This window comes from Erinaceus europaeus, chromosome 19 (assembly GCF_950295315.1).
Source record: "Erinaceus europaeus chromosome 19, mEriEur2.1, whole genome shotgun sequence".
NCBI lineage: Eukaryota > Metazoa > Chordata > Mammalia > Eulipotyphla > Erinaceidae > Erinaceus > Erinaceus europaeus.
The window spans coordinates 47,088,658-47,114,136 of record NC_080180.1 but is presented as its reverse complement, the minus strand read 5'-3'; the positions used below and the strand labels follow the sequence as shown (position 1 = coordinate 47,114,136).

At 38.4% G+C, this 25,479-nt stretch overlaps 1 long non-coding RNA gene across 2 annotated transcripts in view; it reads right to left on the bottom strand.

Annotated features, from left to right (window-relative positions):
• LOC132534639 (uncharacterized) overlaps positions 1-25,479 on the bottom strand; it is a 274,622-nt gene that overhangs the window by 50,073 nt on the left and 199,070 nt on the right. For both annotated transcript variants that reach the window (XR_009546368.1, XR_009546367.1), the window contains exon 3: positions 10,763-10,825. This is a non-coding gene — a long non-coding RNA (uncharacterized LOC132534639). The remainder of the gene's footprint in view (positions 1-10,762; positions 10,826-25,479) is intronic.

Here is a 25,479-nt window from a genome sequence, read left to right as displayed (position 1 = left end):
GCAAGTTTCTGAACCAACATGATTATATATATATATTTCTGTTTTTTATTACTGCCACCAGGATTATTTCTGGGGCTCAGCAGTAGTACTATGTGTATGTTACAAGACAGAGAGAAGTTGAGAGGGAAGGGGAGATAGGGAAAAAGACAGTGAAACACCTACAGATGTGCAGGTGGGAAGTGGGGGCTCCAGCCCAGATCCTTGCACATAGTGATGAGTGTGCTTAGTGGAGTGCACGGGATGCATTGGATCAGCCTTCTCGTGGTGCATCCCGTGAGTACCCATTCATTGGGGAAACTGACAATCCTTCCTAGCCGACTGAATCCACATGGATCCCAGTCACTTTCAAAGCCAGAAACAAGCAGCTCCTGAAAGCTTTCAACCTGACCTGTTGACTGGCTACGGAAGAAGGGCAAACGCTAGAAGAAGAAGAAGAAGTGGGGTGCATCACCTCTAGGCTCTCTGTGATCCCAGATATATTAAACTCTGATACCATCGTTATATTTCTTGTCTTTGTCCTTTTTTTTTTAATCTTAAAGAAACCGGTATTATTGGTAAATATCATTCAACAAATAGAGATAAAAATAGCATGACAAAACAAAATTCTTCAAATTGGAAAAAAAAATGTGAATCATAGTAATTCCAAGAACAACTTAAGTCCCTGAGATATTTTTATATTCATGTTGTATTTATCTTGAACTATTGAACATAAAATGTAATTTCTACCCAAAAGTGCAAATATGTTTCTTGGCCACATTATTTTTATGGAAAAGTCTCATTTGGAGAGTTTCAGATGTTTTCAATTTTAAAAAATCCTTTTTATTAAAGAAAACTATATAAGTTCCTTACCTACCTTGGCTTTTTTTTTTTTTTTCACAGAGAAAGAAAAGTATTTTACCTGAACAGATTTTATAAACTAGCCATTATCTTACTAGTATCCTAACGTAGTAGGAATGAAATGTTTTTCAGCCTTTTAGGAGGCAGACATAAAAAGGATAATGACTGTGTTTTGAAATATCTGCATAGCATGCCAAATTGTGGACAAAGCTGGCTAATCTGCTCATAATAAAGCAACATTTGTCACTTACAGAAAATTAATAAAAATGGATTCTTTGGTGCTGTGTGACATTATGAAACTCTAATATGCATGTTCATGTTTACCCAAAACAGCTAGTTGTCAAAACATGTGCTCTTAACCAGATGTGCCACCACTCTGCCACTTATACTGAAAGTTTTTATAAGAAATTTAAAGAAAAGTCATCCTAGTTTGTTACTACTGAATAAAGGAAATGGCTTTGAGTTACAGCTATCTCATCTAACTTCTATGGTTTAATTACCAATTAGGTAGTTGTTTGCTAATTATTTCAAGCTAATTATTTTTTCCTGTGATAGTTTAAAGCTAAATATTGTATAGTCTATTATCTCTATCAGGAATACCAATCATAATTTATTAAGCACTTATTTTATGCAAAATATATTCAGTATTTTACCCATACTGACTCATTTATTATTACAATGACAAGTGCAATAACACTGTTGATATTTATTTTTTATTTATTCATTCCCTTGCTGTCCTTGTTTTATTGTTGTAGTTATTGATGTCGTCGTTGTTAGATAGGACAGAGAGAAATGAAGAGAGGAGGGGAAGACAGAGAGGGGGAGAGAAAAACAGACACCTGCAGACCTGCTTCACCGCCTGTGAAGTGAGTCCCCTGCAGGTGGGGAGGCGGGGTCTCGAACCGGGATCCTTCCGCGGGTCATTGTGCTTTGCGCCACCTGCGCTTAACCCGCTGCACTACAGCCCGACTCCCAGACATTGTTGATTTTTCAAAGATTTACTTTTATGAGAGAGAGAGAGCACCAGAGATCAGAACACGGCTCCGTTCTAAGTTGAACTGACCATCTGTAAACTCAGACCTGCAAATCCTGTGCACTAATGCCGTGCTCTCTCCTCCCTGTGCAGTAAGATGTTGTTTTAAAGATGAGGAGGCTGAAGCAAAGGCATTTCAGTTGCACATCTATAGCCACGTTTTGAGTATTCTCTTTTACTTGGTAGCCATTTGGTTTCCATTTTATTGGATACGACAGGGAGAAATTGAAAGAGGAGGAGAGATAGACAGGGAAAGAGAAAGATATACACCTGCAGCTCTGTTTTGCCTCTTGTAAATTGTCCCTCCTGCAGGTGGGGAGTGGGGGATCAAATGCAGGTCCTTGTGTGGGTCCTTGTGCACTTAATCAGGTGCGCCACAGCCTGGCCCTCTCTCTTCCTTTCTATCTCCCTTTCTCCTATCAATTTCTCTGTCTTATCAATATATATGTATGTGTGTATGTGTTTAAAGAATTTATTTATTTATACATGAGAATGATAGGCAGAGAGAGAAAGAACCAGACATTACTCTGGTATATGTGCTGCCAGGGATTGAACTCAGGACCTCATGGCTGAGAATCTAGTGCTTTTTCCACTGCACCACCTCCCAGACCACAGTCTCTGTGTGTGTGTTTAAAAAATAAATAAAATAGAAAGGATGTATATGAAAAAAATTCCACCTGTATGATAACCCCCAAACTACATTATTTTAGCTCAATAGGCAGTGGTTATGGCTTAGATTACAGAAAAGGCAAAAGTATTAAGCAATGGGTAATTATTTCACCCTAGTCTCTAGGGTCTTCATTGATCTCTGCTCAAAAAATGTACGTGCCAGAGCCAAGCATTTTGAAAAGATTCTGTGAGATCCCAGAATGGTTTTATTTAAGCACATTCAGTGACTTCAATGACCAAGTGAAGCTTGATGTTAAAAATACCTATTACTCCCTTCCCCGCAAAATTAAATACTTGCATCTAAATGCAGCAAAAAAAAAAATTATTATTGATAGAAGGAAACTACAAAAATCTCATGGAAATCAAATATCTATGTCAATGGAGAAATACTTCATGTTCATGAGTAGAAAGACTCAATGGTGGAGAGCTATCAGTTCCTTCTATCTAGATGAGAAATTCAACTTACTCCCAATCAAAATCTCAACACGTTATTTATATATAGAGGTGTTAGACCTAGAACAATCAATTCAATGTTAAAGAACTGAATAAAATCAGAATATGGATACTATTCTGCTTTAAAGCTTTCTAGAATGCTACATCCATCAAGGGATTTAAAAAGGTACAAAGCCCCTGGTCCTCACCGGCATGGCGGGAAATCTCACAACTATCAAAGCTGTACTTGAGGTGTCTCTCCTTTGCTCTCCCTTCTTCCTTCTCAGTTTCTCTCTCTGTCTCTAGCCTCCTTCTCCTCCACCCCACCCCCCAGTAAAAAGGGATAAAGGGGAAAAATAGCTACTGGTTGAGGTGGTTTCAGAGTGACCCAGGTGGTGACACACGCAGTTAAGTGCACTTAGTATTAAGCACAAGGACCCCTGCAAGGATCTGGGTTCCAGCCCTTGCTCCCCACCTGCACTGGAGGAACTTCACAATAGGTGAAGGAGGTCTGCAGGTGGCTCTTTCTCCCTCTTATCTCCCCCCCTCCTCTCTCAATTTCTCTCTGTCTTATTCAACCAAGTGGAAAAAAATGACCACCAGGAGCAGTGGATTTGTAGTGTGGGCACCAAACTCCAGCAATAACCCTGGAGAGAGGAAAAAAAAAAAAAAAAAGAGGTGGATTCAGTACACAGGCATTGAGCCCCAGAAACAACTTTGGTGGCAAAAAAAAAAAAACTTTATAAAGCAAAGAAAAATATGTCACGAAGCATAAATGATCTTTCCAAAATGGTGCTGTAGTAACTATACATGTATGCATGTGTAAAGGAGTCTAGACTATATATCACGCATCTCACAAACGTTAAAACAAAATGGCTCATTTACCTTACCTACGACATAATGTAAAACTATAAAATATATAAAGTGTAATATGCTAGAAAGTCTAGATGATCTTGGGTAAGACAAGGACTTTTTAGACATAACACCAAAGGTACTATCTATAGTATCAGTAACTTAAAAGCTGTATTTCATTAAAATTTAAAATTTATGTTCTGTTAAATGAAATGTCAAGGGAAGACAAGATAAATTAGGAGAAAAATATAAGGACTCATCATACCAAGCACTTATCCCAATTGTATATATTTTTTAAAAAACCCTCTTAAAGCTATCAGTGAGAATATTAATAATCTTGAGTAAATAGAGAAATAGATTTGAGTAGAGAGAAAGATGAAAAGTAAACATTGGAAAATATTTTCAACATCATATGAGAATTGCAGATTGAAACCTTAATGAGATCTATACCAATTATTATGGCCAAAAAGAAAAACATTGACAGCATCAAATACTGACAGTGGTATAGAGAAACTAGAACTCTCATGCATTGTTGAAGAGATTGAAAGTTATTATAGTAACTTTAGAAGAAAGAGGTTTTTTTGTTATTGTTTGTTTTAAAATCTTTATTTTTGGGTGGGGGAGATCCCATAATGGCTATGCAAATATTCTCATGCCTGAAGCTCCAAAGTCCCAGGTTCAATCCCCTAAACCACCATATGCCAGAGCTGAGCAGTGCTCTGGTGTTTCCCTCTATGTCTCTCTCTGTCTACATCTCTCTCAAAAATAAAATAAACAAAATATTAAAAAATAATCTTTATTTTCCTTTTTGTTTTTATCAGATAACTGCTCAGCTCTGGCTTATGGTGGTTCAGGGGATTGAAACTGGGAATTTGGACCCTCAGGAATGAAAGTTGCTTTGTATGATCATTATGCTATCTCCCCCATTGGAAGAAAGTTTAAAAAAAAAACTGAAAATAATTGACAGTACAATCTAGCAGTTACATTCCTTGGTATTGCACAAGGAATTGAAAACATATCTAAACAAAACTTGCACATGGATATCTATAGAAGATTTCTTCATAATCACAAATAAAAACCTGGAAGTTACTAAGATTCCTTCCCTTCTGCAGAAAACATGAGTCAATAAACTGATGCATCCAGACAATTAGATATAATTTAATGATAAAGAGAAATAAGTCAATACTATAGTAGAGATGGATAAAATTTACAAGTGTATAAGTGAAAGAAGCCAACCTGAAAAGGTAGCATGTATGTGATTCCAAATCTCTAACATTTGAATAAGGTAAAAGTAAGGAAACAACAAATGATCAATGGTTGGCATAAGATATAAGGGAGAAAGTGATGAACAGGAAGAGCAGAAAGGATGGTAAGTACAGCGAAACAGTTTGTTTAATATTCTAATAATGTATGTACGCCATTATACGTTTGTACAAACCCACAGAATACCCAACACCAAGAATGAACCCTAAAGTTAACTAAGGACTTGAAGGAGAAACTGATGTATTAGTTCATCAGTTGTAACCAAAGCACAAAATCAAGGTTTGAAAAAATTTCATTAAGGAAAATTGGGTAAGAGCCTAAGGGGATCTGTCTTAACTGTTTTAATGGTATGCAAATCTGAAACTTGAAAACATTCAACTAAAATATTACAGCGTAGTAGCTACCTGGTTTATAGTTCTGAACTAAAAATAATATTTCAGAAGCGTAGTAAGAAACACTGAAATTATACATATTGGCTTCACATGCTGTAATAGGTCTGTGGTAAGGGAAAAGATGACTAGATTTGAAGATTGGATAACAAAGAATCATAGCAACACCAAGCAGAAATAAAAATCCAGGAAAAGGAAAAATGTTTAACATTTGTTTCCAGAAATACCTTTAATTGAAGGTGATAAAAAAAATGGAAAAGCCCATTTAAACGTGAAGAAAGAGGTTAGGGCAGATTCCAATGTTAAAAGTGTAGATCAAATTGAAAACATGTCAGTAATTGAGCTCTTTAAAGAAAAAATGGAAGGAAAAAGGTAAGACATTGCTGCCAGAATTTACAGTAATCCCTTTATTTAGGATTAGCAAAGGTGTTTAGTGAAAATAAATAAACAAAATATAGTAAGAGTGTTAGAAAAGCATAATGGTGGGTGGGGGTAGATAGTATAATGGTTATGCAAAGAGACTCTCATGGCTGAGGCTTCAAAGTGCCAAGTTCAACCCCCCACACCAGAGTTGAGCAGTACTTTGATTTAAAAAAAAAAGAAAGAAAATCAACAGTATAATTATAAATTAGGAGGTAATAAATAGCATTGAATGTCAATTCCAATATTCTATTGAATATGCAAGGGGTTTTTGAAATTTTGACATCCTTGAACATCCACCATTAAAAAGGTCATCTAAATTTGAGGAGCCATTGAAGAAAGGGAGATATTTTGTAGATGTTGTGAAGCTAAGAAGTTTCGGGAACTAGATAACACACTAGGGATTTTTATGTCTGCAGTTTTGAAAGAGGTAATAGGAACATGATGTGCTTACCAGCACGAGCATTCTTGGGTATCCTGTGGGGGAAACAAAGGTGGTTGAATAGAGATGACCTAAGTATGGAAAATGGAAGATGAAGGGAAGCACTCCTCTGGGGTCTATGTCTGTTCCTTTCACATAGCCCTGTGTATTATTTAACTACCTATGACTGACTCACTCCACCAGAATGAGAAGAATGTCTATGCAGGATACCATAGATGAGGCATGGGGGAGGGGAGGGTTCGCTTAGCAACAAAACACAAGAGGTACAGCATGAGACCCTAAGTTCAATTTTTAGCACCACATATGCCAGAGCCAGAGCTGGTGTCTCACTTTCTGTCTTGCTCATTCTTCCTCTTTCATAAGAGGACTTAACTGCCAGAGATTTTAAAGATCAGTGTGAAACTAGATAATATATTTAAATATCTTAAGAGTTACAGTGAATTTCTTTGATTTTGATTTGATTTTACCAGAGCACTGCTCAGCTCTGGCTTATAGTGGTGCAGGATATTGAGCCTGGGACTTTGGGCCCTGAGGAACAAAAGCTTTTTTGCATAACCTTTATACTATCTCCCAGTGGACTTCCTTTAAATTGACAAAGAAATTGTATGAAACCCAATACAAAAAATAGATAATGATGATGAATAAGCCACTCAGGGAATATCAACAACAAGAAAAGCCCTAAAGGGTATATATTTTTATACAACTTCAGAATTAAAGAGGGAGGGAGGAAATAGCAGCTATGACTGGTAATGTTTGTAAAACTAGATATTTATACATGTGGTAATTAAATGAAAAGCCAAGATTCCTCCAGAAATGCTGGGGTAATGACAGAAATGGACATTCCAGAAATAAGTAAAACTGTTCTCATTTCTTCAATGAGTCAGCAATCCTTGGATCATACTCAGCTCAGATGCATATATCAACATCTACCCCTAAGAGGATGGCTACTGTAGTACGCAGATTGTAGCAAGTTCTTGACAACAATACTGTTGTTTCCCCCCTCTCTATAAAATATAGCATACCTAGTCGGAGTAATACGTGTAGCAGAAGAATAAACCTGATATCTCTACTTGTCCCACTTGTGTTGGATTGGTTGAGAGATGGCAGAAATGTAACACTGAGTTGCCTGGGAGAGCAATGACAGCTCATAGGACTGGGCATATGAGGGCTCCCAGGTTCAACCTCTATCACCGTCAATAGCCAGAGTTGAGGGGAACTCTGATCAAACACCAAAATAAACAACATCAGCAAAAATATAACACCAGTATTAAAAATAATAATAATAAAGGCAAGGCAGGTAATATGAATGATTATTGACTGTTAATAAAATCATAAACAGAAAGATATATATATATTTAAAAGTGCATTTTCTGGGAGTCAGGCGGTAGTGCAGAGGGTTAAGCGCACGTGGCACAAAGCTCAAGTAAGAATCCCAGTTCGAGCCCCCAGCTTTCCACCTGCAGGGGAGTTGCTTCACAAGCGGTTAAGCAAGTCTGCAGGTGTCTATCTTTCTCTCCCCCTCTCTGTCTGCCCCTCTTCTCTCCATTTCTCTCTGTCCTATCCAACAAGGATGACATCAATAACAACAACACCAATAAAACAGCAAGGGCAACAAAAGGGAATAAATAAATATTTTTAAAAAGTACATTTTCTAAGCATCTATATATATTTAATAAAGGCAACAAAAAAGTTGAATGAATGTACTATTACACAATATATATAAAGACAAAAGAGATTTGGAGAATTGGTGAATGTTCTATGCCTAAACTTCAGTACTGGGCATAGGGGGTCCTGGGGGAAAAAAAAAAAAACTAAACTAAACAAAGAGCTGAGTGTTCCTGTAGGAAATTGTGAGGTTTAGATGGAGTAGAGTTCAGTCAGGACTGTTATTCTGGAGAGACTTAAGGAAAAAAAGGAGTCAAGAGAAAAGAAGGTTTATTGATGTTCAAAGAAGAAAAGTTGCTCATTTTGGAGAAATATATTTTCTGGAAGGAGGCAGAAGAAAATGGGATTTGTGTATAGATGAAATGAATATCTTTTGTAAGGAGAAATATCTTGTCAGGGGACAGGGAATAAATTCTCCCAACCCCCCTGGAGTCTCTTAAGGCTGGAAAAATAAACAAATGACTGTCCGTAAGATTAGTAGTCTTATGATTGAATTTAGTTCTATACAAATGATGAATGAATGGGCTCATATCTTGAGCTAAGGAACATCAAGAGGACTGGGACATTCAGGAGAAGGAAGGAGGTCTTACATGACATGAAAAGGGTATGACTTCATGTGACAAAACCTTGTGTCAAGACATTTGTCCTGCACTGAGGTAGGGCTCTCTGATAAAAAGGCCATTTCTGGAGATATTTCTAAATCAAGGTAATCTGTATTCTTTAAGTAATGGTAACATTTTTTTTTCTTTGAGGGCCTTAGTTCCACATACCAAGGTGACACCAATTAGAAAAATGCCTCCTCTGGACATCTTGGAAAAAATATTATGTGAATATTTCAGGAAGGTTGTTACTACAGATTTAGTTGTCTTAGAGCACAAGGAGAGCATCAGTGTAGAGATATTTTCAGGAAGAGGGAAGAAAGTAAGAGAATCTTCCTCACTCTTGTCTCTTAAGGACATGTTTAAGTGGTATCTCTCAACTTATCACAATATAGTTCGTTATCACTTTTTAAATGCGTGTATAATTTCTTAGATACTACTAGTAGTTCTGACAGCAACTTGTGATCCCTCCAAAGTTATGTAAATTAAAATTTTAGATAAAGGAGTCTTGCAAAGCATTTCATAATTACCATTTATACTGCCTGCGTAATGCGCTAAGCACTATTTGAAAAGTTTTACATGCATTTTTTGCATACATCCTCCCTCCTTTTTTTTTTTTTTTGGAGGGGGGTGAAGATTGGATAAATATCCAAAGAAGCTAAACAGAGGAAAACTTGCACAGTGGCTAATGAGAGAGTTGGGAATAATCTACCAGTTGCCTCTCTTCCCAAGACTTGGGGCCTGCTTTTCACTGAACTGAACTCTGTCTGAGATCAACACCTTGCAAAACTGAGGTGGTAAGTACAATGAAGGCATGTCCATCAATGGGTTGAAGATTAACAATAGACATGCGGCTTCAGTGTTGTAAAGCTTCACCCCTGCAGCCTTTTACCTCAGATGCTTTATCTTTCCTTTCTCTTTGAAATTTTCAGTCACATGGAGAAGAATAATAGTCAGTACTTCCCTTGCTGAGTTTTTATGAGCTTCTGTGCTGAAGACAGCATGCCAAAAGCTATTTGGGGATCTATGACTTCAAATAATGAAAGGAAAAAAACAAACAAAAAAACTCAGGCAACTGTGGGAGGCAAACAAATTGTAGAGAGTAGTCAGGACAGGGACCCTCTTCCTGAGGTAAGGTGTCCATTTCCTGGGGCTGTTATTGGTTCCCTTTGCCTCTCCTGAGAGGAGATTTAATGCGCTGGCTCTACCCTCTGGTTCATGTGTCTGAGGAAGTCTTTCCAGAAAAGCCTGCCAGCAGTTCAGTAGAGAAGGGAACTCCCACTTTTAGGCAAAGATTTGTGCTGGGTATGAAGTAATTAATTATCAACCCCTGCTTCTCTATGGTTACCATGGGAATCTGTGGGCAGGAAACATTAAATATTATAGGAAATAATTGGACAGTAATGAGTTGAGAGGAACAGACTGCTACCACCTCAAACAGATTGACACCCTGTCAGAGAGAAAAGGTAGAAAGTCATGGAGTTGATTTTCCTTTCTGGGATGTAAATGTTTCTCAAAAGTGCAATTCATTCATTTGAGACTTGCACATTAAGAAAATAATAGAAGTCTGGGATGAAAAATGTCAGCTGTAAAATGATATTTTCATGTCACTTGTTCTACTCCCCAGAAAAGGTCTTCACAAGCTGAGACCTCACAATAACACACACAGTTATCTGGGTATGCATTTTTAGTTTAAAAATCTTTTATTTTTAAATATTTTATTTATTTATTAATGAGAAAGATAGGAGAGAGAGAAATAACCAGACATCACTCTGGTACATATGCTGCTGGGGATTGAACTCAGGACCTCATGCTTGGGAGTCTAGTGCCTTAGCCACTGCACCACCTCCTGGACCACAGTTTAAAAATCTTTAGAAATTTTGAAATACCTATAGGGCTGATAAAATGTAATGTAGCAAAATGAAGAGGAGGATTACAAGGAATAGACCAATTTGTAACAAAACCAAGCTCTTAGATTCACATGCCAGTTTTAATGAAGCTTCAAGGCTTATTGCATGAACTTCTGTCTTTGAATATGTATTAATGTCAAATAAGGGCAGGCCCATTGATCCGTGACTTGAAATGAAACATAATTTTTCTGTGGACAATAAAATAAAGCTGGCAGAAGTGGAAATTAGAATGGAAATCTTTCTATACTTACTGAGTTCAGTCGGGTGCAAGGTGCAGGGTGCACAGAAGTCTTGAACAATGAAGGACAATGAGCCTAAGGCACAAACACAAATCTAATCAAAGGCTTTCTTCAAGTTGTCTCTGGACCCATGGGCACTAGAGTATTTAGTACTGAGGTAAAATTTACAAATAACAAAATCCCAATTTGCATATAGATATAAAATTAATTAATATAATTAACATATATCAAACATTTCCCACAACTCATTAACAAATAAGAACTGGTAAGACAGGAATGCTGGTTCAAATATTTTGGGAAATACATATACTATGACCTCTAGTTTAGACTAAAAATAGGTTAATTTCCCAGAGGACAATAAAACTAGTGGAGATTCAGATTTTCTACAGGGCTGAAATACATAACGCAGCATGCTGTTCCACTGACTAGGCTCTAATAAAAACATTGCAGTGACAGATATGACAAAATCATTCTAAATAGTGTCTGGGTGGACTTGTTAAAAAGAATGCTGCAGGGAGTTGGGTGGTAGCACAGTGGATTAAGCGCATGTGGTGCAAAGCACAAGGACCGGCAATAAGGATCCAGGTTTGAGTCCCCAGCTCCCCACCTGTAGGGGAGTTGCTTCACAAGTGGTGAAGCAGGTCTGTAGGTCTCTATCTTTCTCTCCCCCTCTCTGTCTTCCCCCTCCTCTCTCCATTTCTCTCTGTCTTATCCAACAAAGAAGACATCAATAACAACAACAATAACAAAAACAAGGGCAACAAAAAGGAAATAAGTAAATAAATATTAAAAAAACCTCAGTTTAAAAAAAGAATGCTGCAGTAGGATTTGGAAGAATGACACAGTCTTTTTTTTTTTATATGTAAGCCTTTCCTAATCCATCACCATGAAATAAATAAACAACAAAGATAATTTCTGGTCTGTTTACTCTGATCTTTTGATTATGTCCATAGTAGAGTTGTATATGAAAAATAAGATTTATTGGACTTAGAACACTGAATGAATAATGAAGCCAGAAAACAAACATAAGCATGGAAATTTTATTTTAGAAAGTATGGTTGTACATATTTAAAACTTTTACAACTTGTTCTTCTATCCAAAACCTGGAAAAAAAAAAAGGGCTAGGCAGTAGCACACCTGGTAGAGAAAACACATCACAGTGTGCAAGGACCAAAGTTCGGTCCCCCAGTCTCCACCTGTGGTGTGGGGGGGAACTTCACAAGAAGTGAAATAGGGCTACAACTACAGCACTCTCCCTCTCTTCCCCACCTCTCTATCCCTCCTGCCTCTCAATTTTACGTATACCTATCCTAAATAAATAAAACAGGTAAATAAAATGTCTCTAGGTTTTCACCTGCAGTACTTGTTTTATAGTTTGATTTGGTTGTTTTTTTCATGAATGCATCTAAAATGGGAAGTTCCTCAGTTTCTAGGAAATGGCTTGATATGATCAATCTATGGCATGTTGAGACCAATTCATTGAGAAATTCATGTACTTTGATTCCACTGTTTGCCATCCTTTTCATAAAAATCTATAAAAACATATAGGTCATGTCACACTGAATAATGAAATGAATGAATTTCTCTTTAAGATCAGGAAGAGTGCAAACACGTCTAAACGCATCACACTGATTTAACATTGAATTCAACTTCTGTGCGCGTGACAAGCAAGGCAGGTGAGCTATCTCACTCACCTCATCCAAAGCATTATATGCGACTATGTTCTGATCAGTTCCATAGCAGTCAGTCAACTTATACCATTCAGCTTTTTTTAAAAAAAATTATTACCTTTATTTATTGGATATACAGCCAGAAATTGAGAGGGTAAGGGGAGATAGAGAGGGAAAGAGAAAGAGAGAAACCTGCAGCACTGCTTCACTGTTAGCAAAGCTTTCCCCCTGCAGATGGAGACCAGGGGCATGAACCTGCATCCCTGTCCCTGTGCATTGAAGCACGTGCGCTCAACCCGGTGTGCCACCACCTGCCCCCCTCCCCATACCATTCATGTCAACTTAGCTTAGTGCAATTCATCAACATCACCTTGTGTCCTAATCCCCAGTAACTATCACTTAGCAGAAATAATGAGATTACCTTGATGCAAGCACTCAATATTCTCAGTATGAAGAATCCCAGTTAGGGGGTCGCGTGGTAGTGCACATTTGAAAATTTTGCGCACATAGTGCAAATCGCAAGGACCTGTGTAAGGATCCTGGTTAGAGGCCCCGGCTCCCCACCTGCAGGGGGGGGTCACTTCACAAGCAGTGAAGCAAGTCTGCAGGTGTCTATCCTTCTCTCCCCCTCTTGTCTTCCCCTCTTCTCTCAATTTCATTCTGTTGTATCCAACAAAAGCAGCAGCAACAACAACAATGAAGATAGCCATCAGAAGCAGTGGGTCCATGGTGCAGGCACTGAGCCCCAGCAATAACCCTGGCGGCAAAAACCAAAAAACCCAAGCAAACAAAAAACTTTAAAAAAAAAAGAGAGAAAGAAAGAAAAAGAAAAAAAAAAAGAATCCCAGTTATGATTTTTTAATAAAAGAACAGTTGTTTTCCACTGACTGGCAACTCAAAAAAGCTGCAAAGTGACTTTTATTTTATTTTTTCCTGGAGGGCTTTTGATGCTATTACCCTGTGGGCCTCCTGCTCTGACAAGCAGTGTTACAAGGAACACATCAGAACCAAGGAATGTCTGCAGATGCTTTTGCAGCTGCAGAATATGCTCTTTAGTGACTTTCCTGTCCTGCTTTTCTTTACAACACATTTTATCCTCAGACTCACAGTCTGGGATGTTGCCTGGAGGACTTTGCCATACTTTGCAGCAAAGAGAATAGAGAGATGTAATAAATATTCCAAAGAGGGAATTGAAAGGTCAAACTTGTTTCCTGTTTGACCAAAATGGATTCACAGGTAAAACTTTCTGAAATGGCATGCTTAACTAGTCCTAAGTTGATCTAAAGTATTTATGCTAATCAGCTTACTGTCTTCTCAAGCAATCAAATCCCACAGTTCTATTTGTCCAAGCAGTTATTTACATTTGAGTTGAAAATGGGCCCACTGGTAAATTTCCTTGTTTGTCCTCTATATAAAAATATTACTCTAGGGAGTCTGGTAGTAGTGCAGCGGGTTAAGTGCAGGTGGCGCTAAGTGCAAGAACAGGCGAAAGGATCCCAGTTCAAGATTCCGGCTCCCCACCTGCAGGGGAGTTGCTTCACAAGCAGTGAAGCAGGTCTGCAGGTGTCTGTCTTTCTTTCTCCCTTTCTGTCTCCCCCTCCTCTCTCCATTTCTCTCTGTCCTATCCAACAATGACAACATCAATAACCACAACAATAATAACTACAACAATAAAACAACCACGGCAACAAAAAGGAATAAATAGTAAAAAAAGATTAAAAAAATTAAAAAAATACTGCTCTATATTGATTGAGTTCTTAATATATCCTAGACTTTGTTAAGTATGTCACTACTCTATTTAATTCTATTTTAAACCCTAGAAACCTCAAACTTCACAATGATGTAAACATTGTAAAAAATTATTGAATGTTTGCAGTTCAGCAACAAAAATCTATAGAGAAATCTATACTTATAAAACTAAAAATTGATTTGAAAATCTAGCTATTTTATCATAGAATTATGTTTTACACAAATGTTTAAGGTTTAGAGATTTAAATGTTTAAAACTCTATCCAAAAAAAGCCTATTTGAACAGAAAATATGATAAGAATATCGATATTGTAAAGATGAATCTCTCTTAGTGTATCATAACTGCATTGAAATATCAAAATGACTTTTACCTAGACAAATAGATTCTAAAGTACAGATGGGAATTAAATTTAATTAGTTAAATTAAAATATAATCCACACACCATAAAATCTAATTTTGAAAGGGAAGAATAAGAAGAAAACGCTAGCTCAAAATATGTTAAAATGAACCCCCAGAATACAGTAGTCATAATTTAAAGTGAGTTCTTGAAACATATTAAAAAGTGGTCATAGCAACAACATAGAAAAAGAAGTGCCAGAAACAATTTCAAACTCGAACAAGAATAGTGGTATCTATTAGAGAGAGTATCTCAAATTGGCAAGGGGAAATGACTTTGAAAAAGCTGGGGAACTGGCCAGCATGTGGTGAACAAACAGGACCATTGCCTCCAATCCCACTAAGCAGGGAAGTCAGCCTGCAGAGTCAGATATCCTAGTGCTGTGTCTGGGGGCTCTGACATTGGCCTTCCTTAGGGATCCAGGGACAGAAGTGCAAGGAGGAGGAGTTGTCTGCACAGACTGCAGGAATAAGAAGCAAGCAACCAACCAGCCCAGGCTGAGAGACCTACTCCCCTGTATGGGGAAGGTTCTGGTGATCAAGGTCTCTGAGACCCCTGACTGGTAGCCCATCTGGTATCTGGCTGATACCTTTTAACCCACATGCAGGGTAGGGGCAAAGGGAGCATTGAACCTTGACCTTTGTCCTTTGACAGGTTCTATAACGCCCCCCCTCCCCTGAGGGCCTTGGCTCCCTATGTGACACATTCAAAGGTCATCACAGGGCATGTCCTGCTCCCTGAAGAGGCTGCAGGGGACAAGAAGGCTCCCAGCCCTGTAACATCAGCTGCAGTTTCTCTCACCTGCACACTTCCTGGGGCCTCAACCTCAGGGTGGCCATCTGTCTGAGTGAGTTCCCAGTGGCAATGGGTGTGGACCAACCATCCACTCCAGGCGTGGCACCCAGGTTGGCACCCATGTCATGTGGGCAGCTCCGCGGCTTTCCTGTTTCCACCAGACAAGACTAGTTGACTACATCTGGTCAGATCCTGAGCCATACGCACTTATTGGCCCACAGGCACCTGCTGGGTTCTATCTACCTGCTGAGCCATATCCACCCTCCGGCCGCCATGCACCTGCTGGTATATATCCACCATCTAGCCCACAAGCACCTGCTGGGCCACATCTACCAGCTGGCCCACACTCACCTTCTAGTTATATATACCTGCTTGCCCCCAGGCACCCTCTGGGCTATATACTTCTTTGGGCCCAGGTTTTGGTCAGGATGTGGCCATCAGCACCTGCCCCAAATTGTGACAGAAAGGAATGGACATCACGTCCCACAGCTAAGCAGCCATCGTGCATGCATGCCCACCCTTCTCCAAGGGGACCACTGCTCAGGGCACTCACTCACTTCGGGGAGCAGTGCTGCACCCACTAGCTCTGCAATGGTACCTGTGTATGCAGCTAACCAACCTTTCTACTCTTCTTACTCGGGAGCCCCTGGACCACCTGCTACCAACTCCTCTAGTGCGCCTGGCTATGCAGCTGGTGCATCAGTTATGGCTTCCAGCCAAAGGCCATTTCCCCAGAACCACCAAGCAGCCTGCCCCGCTCCAGGGCTGTGCATGAACACCCACACCATCACCCTAACCCAGGAAATGCAAGCTGACCTGCACCCTCAGGCAGGAAAGCAAAATGGCCTGACCATTCTGCCCAGTCCCCTGTGGCAGATGTTATAAGTCTACCTCCTTCAGAGACATGCATGACATGCTTCCATCCCACATGAAACAACCCATACATGCATGTACCCCATGTGTAGACTATGTCTTGAGCACAAGAGCCCAATGCCACCTTACTGCTTGAAAAGGATCAGATCTCGTGCTAACAACCAACCTTAGCCCCTCCACGGTTTAACAACCCCCCCCTTTTTTTTTTTGCTCCACATTTTATTTGTGTTTAAAAAAATGAAAAATTTAGAAGTAAAAAATGTTGGATTCAAAGTCTATTCTCCTACTGAAGAGACATGTACAGCAAATAGCATAATGACTATGCAAAGAGATTCTCCTGCCTGAGACTCCAAAATCTCAGGTTCAATCTCTAACACCACCATAAGCCAGAGCTGAGTAGTGGTTTGGTAAAAAGAAAAAGAAAAAGAGACAGACAGACAAACAAATAAAAAAACCTCTTTGTTATGTACTATCTCCAGTGAAAACATGAAGATGGTTTAATCATCTGTTCATGGTTAACACTAATTAGTCTTAAAAACTGGATTCAATTTCAGGTCTGCGTTGAAAGTATGACAAATTCAGACTTAAAATTTTTCATTTTGGGAGGATCCCAGATGACCAAACCAGGAAAGGACTGTTACTAACCACCAGAGATGAGAAATGAATTCTAAAAGAGATTTTAGAAGAAACTAAATTAAAAAAAAAGTATAACCTTATTGAGTAGTCATGAAACAGGAAAAACAGAGAAGTTGTTTTAGAAAGAAAGCAACTGAGCAATCTGTGACCTGTGAGCAGAGAGAACTCAGTGTAGGAAAACAGGTCTTGTGCGAACTCCTAGGGAAGAGAATCTATCAAGTTTTGAGCTCTGAGGTTATAAAACAAAACCAAAAACAAACAAACTTGTTAGCACAGGGTGGGAGAAAGAGATGGGTAGCAGTAATATATAAACAGTCTAAGAGGCAGCTACCACCAGGCTGGGAAACAGATAAAACTAACCTCTAAGGGAGGGTGGGAGGAAAGAGCATTCTTCTGACAGTGATCATGACCAAGAAATGCACACCTCCACCCCGAAGTCAGAGAAGCAGCATTGCTCCATTCAGAGTCTAGGCTGTGCTCCCTAACCACACTCAACTCCATCCTTGGCTGGTACCAGACTGGCTAAAGAAAGGCAACACCCCAAACCCCAGAATCTCTGAGGAGGGGAATGGAGGACTTGGCTGGGATTGAGTTTGCAGCCTAAAAGTGAATAATTGGTTAAAGCTAAGTTGGAGTTGTGCCTTCCCACGACTGTCTCACTGCAGAGGAACCCCACATGATTCTTGGGACCTTGTGGGAGAATCTATAGGCCTCTTACAGGAGTGACTTTCTACAGTGGGTTCAACTGCACAGGAACTACTCAGTTGCTTGCTTAGATGCTTTAATTACTCACCAGTAGCCGTTCCCATCAGCTTCCCTTGAGGTGCATGTCTTCCTTCAGTTGGATTCAGTGACCTGTAGTTACCCATTCCCAGCCTACTCTAAGGCCAATTCACTCTCTGGCCTGCAGGAGGGCTAGTGAGTCTCTTGGTGATGTGAATTCCTGTAGTTTGATTCTGGTTGCCTTGGGCTGCCTTGCTTCCTACTAGCATCCAGAAGAGTTTGCTCTTTGGCCTGCAAAAGAGCCAAATAGCTTATCTGGGGTGAGACTTGCTTAGTTAGGCTTGGTATTCATGGAGTCTCCCACCCTTAGGCTACTGAAAAGACACTTTGCTTTTTAATCTATGGGTGGGTCAGTCAGTCTCTCCAGAAAGTGATTCATTTGACTGAGTTCTGCGACCCTGGAGTCGTCTGCTCATGGGTCATTTTGCTTCACACCTGAACACCAACTTCAAGCCCTAAGAGGGTGTTGCTTCTACAGGGAAATGCAATGTGTCTTTTCTGGGGGTTCCTGGTATCCCTGGCAGCTGCTGTTTGATTACACAGTCCTGAGTTCAGAATTTCCAGCTACAATCTGGAATCTCCACCCTACACCAAACTATCTCTAAAGGGGAAATCTTTTGTGCTTTTTTTTTTTCTTTTCTTACAACTGCTTCTCCCATTACTGGAATTTGAGGTTCCACCCCGACTGCAGTGGGAGTTCCCTCTAGTAATTAAAGTTACTAGTAACATCTTGTAGTTGGAGGGGGATGTGTGTGTCTATAAACTGATGTCCATTTTTCTTCAATTTGAGAGCTCCCTCCTTTGCCTGACCAGCTTCTGCTGACCAATTTCTGCTCCTTTTTTTGGTCTCTAGTATAGTATTCCTTCAGCTGGGTTCCATCTTCAGAGGTTTCTCAGGATTATTTATGATTATTCCCGACTTGGCTATAACTATGCCTTAGTCAAACTCCACACATCCTCCATGGAGAAAAACACATAGTGGAGATTATTTGCTCAAGCTAATTAAACTATTGATAAAAGCCCTGACCACAAACCATAAATAACACCAATTAGAATTGGGAGAGGGAAAAAAAAAACCAAAAAACTTTCCTCAGTAACAAATGAAGACAAAAGCTTCCTAAACACCACAAAACATTCAAAATGCCAAATATACTGAGGGCAAATAAACCTCCAGAGAAAGGACTCAAAACAGTAGTCTTCATGATACTTAACAAAATGAGATTCACAGAGAAAAGAAGAAACAGGAAAATATGAAACTCTAAGAGAAAGCAGGAGGCAAACTCAAGAAAATAGAGAGGTAAAGGCCTTAGTTGCTCTGCTAATGGCCACATTAGTCAAGCAAGAAGGAGGCAATAGTCAAACTAAACATTACAAATGAGGGACACTAGCAGAATCACAGGAGGCTGAAAACAAGTCAGTGTGTCTCAGTATAGGGCAAAGTAGAATAAGGGGGAAAAAAAGGGAGACAAAAAAAAAAACAGCATGTGTGGAAACATCAAAAGGAACAAAATTCACATTATAGACCATGCAGAAGGAAAAGAGGGAGAGAAAAAGTAAGAACACATTCCAGAGGCGATAACAATAGACATTACCCCATACTACACAATGGACAAGCTATGCAGATCCATGAAGCTCAAAGAGTCTTAAACAGAATAAATCCAGAGGGACATACACTAAGATGCAGCATAATTATGTTGGCAAAAGAGTCCGGAGAATAGCCTGAGAAAATCAAAATTCATAGCCATAAAAATATACATCAGGAAAACAACAACAAAAAATATCAGGACCAGAGAGTTGGGTGGTATCACAGTGGGTTAAGCACATGTGGCACAAAGCACAAGGACTGGCCTAAGGATCCCGGTTTGAGCCCCCAGCTCCCCAACTGCAGGGGAGTCAATTCACAGGTGGTGAAGTGACTATCTTTCTCTCCCCCTCTCTGTCTTTCCCTCCTCTCTCCATTCCTCTCTGTCCTATCCAACAACAAAGGCAACAATAATAACTACAACAATAAAAAAAACAAGGGCAACAAAAGGGAATAAATAAATATATATTTTTTAAATATCAAGACCTGTTAGCTCACTTGAGGATTAGAAAGAGAAGAGTAAATATTAAACCTAATGTAAATAGAAGGAATAAATTAATCAAAATTAGAGTAGAAACAAACGTCATCAAAAACCAAATCAACACAGAGAAAACATTACAAAAGATGAATGAGATGAAACAGAACTAGTTCATCAAGAGCACAAACAACTCTGAGAAACACTTAGCCATATTCATGGGGAAAAAATGGGAAAGGAGCTGAGGAAAGAGGATTATAAATAAAAGGGAAGAAACTGTAACAAGTATAGCAGAAATCCAAAATATCTTGAGTACTGAAAACATACTTTCAAAACCCAGAAAAAATAATTTTCTGACTGGGGAGACAACAGAGTGGATATGCAAAAAACTGTCATGTCAGAGGCTCCTAAGCTCCAATTTCAGTCCCTGCCATTAGCATTAAACATTATGCTACCACCAAGCAGTGCACTTGTTAAAAAATAAAAGATAATAATGTTCAGATTGGTTTTGAAAGCAGAGTAATTGAATACACTTTGGGTAATCAATTCACATTTCTTCAATATTGGAAATGCTTTCTGGATTTGCAGCAATATTTTTATCAGTTAAAACTCACAAATAGGGAGTATGGATCGAACTGCCAGTGCCCATGTTCACTAGGGAAGAAATTACAGAAGCCAAACCTTCCACCTTCTGCACCCCATAATGTCCCTGGGGCCATATTCCCAGAGGGATAAAGAATAGGAATGCTATCAAGGGAGTGGATTGGATATGGAGTTCTGGTGGTGGGAACTGTGCAGAACTGTACTCCTTTTATCCTACGGTCTTGTCAGTATTTCCATTCTATAAATAAATAATTAGAAAAACCCACAAATAAGGGTCAACAAGATAGCTCACCAAGTAGGGTGCCTGCTTTGCCAGATTCAAGTCCAGTTCACACTCTGAATTTTTGGTGTTGTAATATCATTCCTTCTCTCTGTCTCTGTTTTTGTATCTATAGCTCTTTTCCTGAAATATTAGGCATGGAGCGGTGAACCAGATGACAACAAACCAAAACAAAACCCTCAGCTAACATCAGCAGGGGTGTTATAACACATTAGTGTATTCTGTGCTCTTGATTGCAGTTGACATAATTTGAATACATGGAAAGTGTCTACATTTTCTACTGGTTTATGAATTTCAGATCAGAACTGATAACAGTATCCTACCCTCTGAAGTTGAAACAAATAGCCCTTAAAAGTGAGAAAACCTGCAGTCTTATCATTAATATTTAAGACATGCTTTAAAAAATTGGAGTTGTTGGGAGTCGGGTGGTAGCACAGCGAGTTAAGTGCATGTAGTGCAAAGCGCAAGGACCGGCATAAGGATTCTGGTTCAAGCCCCCGGCTCCCCACCTGCAGGGGAGTCACTTCACAGGCGGTGAAGCAGGTCTGCAGGTGTCTATCTTTCTCTCCTCCTCTCTGCCTTCCCCTCCTCTCTCCATTTCTGTCCTATCCAACAACGACAACAAGAATAACTACAATAAAAAAAAATTTTAAAAAAGCCAAGGGCAACAAAAGAGAATCAATCAATCAATAAATATGTTTTTAAATTGGAGTTGTATTTCTTAGGTATTTTTTCAGTGGAAGAAAAATTGTTTTAGTTACACTTGACTTTTTTTTCTTTCTTTAACTTAACTGTTTTTTACTCTACAATTTATGTAGTAGTTTGAGATACATATTTTTGGGTTTATACAGTGACATGTATTTTTATATTTTACCTCAGAATACACTTGTGTGTGTGTCACATGTATGTGTGACTATATGATGTCATAGGTTTATTTTATATATTCACATAACAAAATCACCACCTTGGGCAGATGTAGTCAAGTAATGTGTAGAGGCGAGCTGGGTGGGGTCATGAGGACACTGTCTGATGTGTGCATGTCTGTGCACATAACAGTTCTGTAATATGCCTCTGAAGTCCTAGTCCATCTGATACACTACTATGCAATGAAAGAGTGATTTCCTATAAAAATTTTATTAAAATTTATCATCATTATCTGTTCCTTATTACAACTGAGGTCAATTTGTTTATTTTTATTATGCTTTTCTAAATGTAAACATCTCAAGATTTTATGCTGGGTGGTGAAGTTTATTCTTCTAAACAAGATAAGGAAACAAGAAGCTTGTTTATAGTTCCCTACAAAACAAATATTTAGTCAGACATACTTCCCCCCCAAAAAACTAACTGGACTCCAGGTAGCACAAAACAACAATCCTTAGAAGATGTGAAAAAAAAAAATGAGATAAGCATTACAATTTGTTTACCTTATTGCCCATAGAAATGTCCATATCAAAATAGAGAGGAGGAATTAAAGAATAAGATGGAGTCTCTTTAAATTGAGAAGATAGAATAGAAACTTAGTGAAAACAAGGCAACTAGAGTTTATATAACTGAATACAAGAGTTAGCTAACTGCACGGAAAAAGAGCTTTGGAAATATCTGTGGAGGGTTTCCCCACAAATATGTTCACTTTAGTACTCAATTTTGTCAAAACAAATAAATAAATACATAAAAACTAAAAACGCCCCATAATTTGGGAAGGAACCAGCTGAAAACTCCAAGGGGTGAATCTAAGATTGTCACACAAGGCTCAGTAGAGTTTTTTTTTTTCTTCCCATGTTAGCCAAACTGGAAGTTCATGATACATTAAGTGGTATAGTAGAAGGTGATTTCTTTCAGCAGAATGGAAAAATCAGGCATTGACCAAAGGATCCTCTGAATGTCGGTAAATCTTGAAAGAATCCAATGATCTCTAGGTTGCTTAACAGAATTGCAGTTATGCATAAAAATATTTAAAGGAATACAAAAAAAAAAAAAACCAGGCAAAGCAAAGTTTATCATCCAATAAAAAATTCGCAGTCCAACAAATAAATGATAAAGTATGTATATGAACACTAATAGAAAAATACAGTGGTAGAGAAAAAGGATGATGATGAAGAGGGAAAATTTAAAAAAGATCATAATGAAAGCAGATGTGTATTCCCAGTGAAATACCTCACTTGGGTAATGTATTATTTTTCCATGAACACTATACTCAGGGTGAAGGCAGGCTTTGATGCTATGGCCTTTTTAACATACTTCCTCTCTATCTCTACCAAAAACAAAGAAAACAACACAGAACATTTGAAAACTATTATTTTAACTCTGTAAGATATTTTAAGATGTAGTAGGTTATGTCAAGCGTTCTAACAATCGTTCAAAATCAAACTAGTACTGTTACATAGCGCATATGATAAAGATTAAGACAACTTTTGTATGGAAGAGAAAATGTCAATGAACTTAAAGACAAAGCAATGGAGGTATCCAAAACAAAATTCAAAAAAGAAAAAAAAATACTGACAAAAATCATGTAGCATCAGTAACTTCAAAATAAATCCAATCAGACTATATATAGTGTGAGTGTGTGTGTGTGTGTGTTTACACACTTATATGAGAAAATTGGTAGAATGAAGGGAAACTTAATCCAAAAGCTCAATAAAAACCTCAGGTAAGAAAAAGAGGTTTATGACTCTCATGCCTGAGACTCCAAAGTCTCAGATTCAATCTCCTGTAAATCAGAGCTGAGCAGTACTCTGGGAAAGAGAGAAAGAAAGAGAGAAAGAAAGAAATAAAGAAAGAAAGAAAGAAAGAAAGAAAGAAAGAAAGAAAGAAAGAAAGAAAGAAAGAGAAAGAAAGGAAGGAAGGAAGGAAGGAAGAAAGAAAGAAAGAAAGAAAGAAAGAAAGAAAGAAAGAAAGAAAGAAAAAGAAAGGAAGGAAGGAAGGAAGGAAGGAAGGAAGGAAGGAAGGAAGGAAGGAAGGAAAGAAACAGGTTTAAGATATGATGAAAGGAAGGACAAGGGCAAATACCAGATGGTCCACTTGGAGGAAGCTAAACAAAAGGAAAACACAGAACATCAGTGGTGAGTGTGACTGTACATTGTAGTCTTAAAATTTATAACAAACTATTAGTAACAAAGAAAGTTAAACCCAGGATAGAACTCAGACCAACTGTCATTTAATTCAGCAGAGCTAGTCACCCTAAGATGGAGAGAAAAGAGGGAGTTGGGAAGATGAGTGGGACCCAGTGTATTATGGGGAAAGGAAGCTTGCATTTGGTGGTGGGAGTGGTCGGTCTATTGGTACCTCCAGAAGAGAAGAAACTGTACTTGTGTGATAACTGTCTTTTAAACCATTAAATTCCCCCATTAAGATGACTTGGGAAAAATGAGGAAAATTGCAGAGTCATATATCATAGTCAAATTGTCAAACACTGGTGATAAAGAAATCTCAAAAGAAGCAATACAAAAAAAGAAAAAGAATGCAGGTAGGGTGCTGGGTTTAGCATTCTGAAGCTTAGAATGCTTTGATAATTACAACATTTTTTATTTTTAGAGGCTTAGGGGAACAACGAAGTTTTATAATTCCTGAAAAGTAACAATCTATCAGTCTCAACTTTGTGATTTTAAAGTCTTGACATTTTTCTCACAAAAGTAGAAACTTGTTTCTCAATGAGTTATGTCTGAAATCTGACATCACTACATATTTATGTAATTAATGACTATAGATGGAATCAGAAAGAATTAGGATTGTTTCCCCATCAAATCCTGTTCTTTGTTTCTCAAAATTTCTTTGAAAACCTGGAGAATTAGCAGTTTTGTTGATATAATGAGTGGATAGTCACATACACAATGTTTGTAAATATGTATTTTTAATTAATTAAAATAATTATTTTATTTTCATCTCCAGGCCTCCACCACTCTGGGCTAACTTTGTCCAGAGAAAGAGAGAGAGAAACATAAGTGAGAGCTGTATTTCTACAGCTTATTGAGAATTCATCTTCAGTACTGCATATACATTTTAGAAGTTTTTAAATTCTGGATATTCCATGTAAAACAATAAAGCAGAGGATAATTCATTCATAAGATATATGCAGTCCACTTACATAAACCATGGGATATGTTATTACTGAATTAATAGATAAACAAAAATGTAGTCAATATTCAATCAGTATTTAAGGGTAAAAAAGGTGGAAAAAAATTCTTATATAACAAGTGGGTAGTTAACAATTTATTCTAAACAACAGAGTTCTGCATAGAATGATAAAATTCCAAATTATGAGGCACTCCTTTCCAGATCTCCTGTGCTTCCACAGAAAGGGAGAGAGAGAGGGAGAGAGAGAGAGAGAGAGAGAGAGAGAGAGAGAGAGAGGAAAGAAAGAAAGCAAGCAAGCAAAACTTTGGGCTGGTGCTGCTTGAGAAAGGGTCTGAATAGAAGACTGAAAGCAATGTTTATGCTATCACGAGTTGATACTCTTGAGAGTTTACCCTACTCGTTCATTTTCATGGATTACTTCTGGAACCTTCTCATTATTTAAGATCGGAGTGATCAAACATTTTTCTGCTAAGGACTGGGAAAGTAAATGGTTTAGACTTTTCAGGCGATGTGACTTCTCAGTTATTTAACCCAATTGTGCTTTGAACTTGGTGAACTAGAATGGGGTAAGGTGACTTAGTATTGTTCATTTCTTAGTTAGGATGCATATTGGCCTTTGGTAGGAAATTATGATGCAGAATCATCTCTTAGTTATCACTGTAGAAGGGAGGGTTGGGTTGGGGGGAGATAGCATAATAATTATGCAAAAAATAATTCTCAAGCTTCAGAGTCCAGGGTCTAAGGTTCAACACCCGGAACTACCATAAGCTAGAGCTGAGCAGTGTTCTAGTCTCTCTCTTTTTCTGTACTTATCT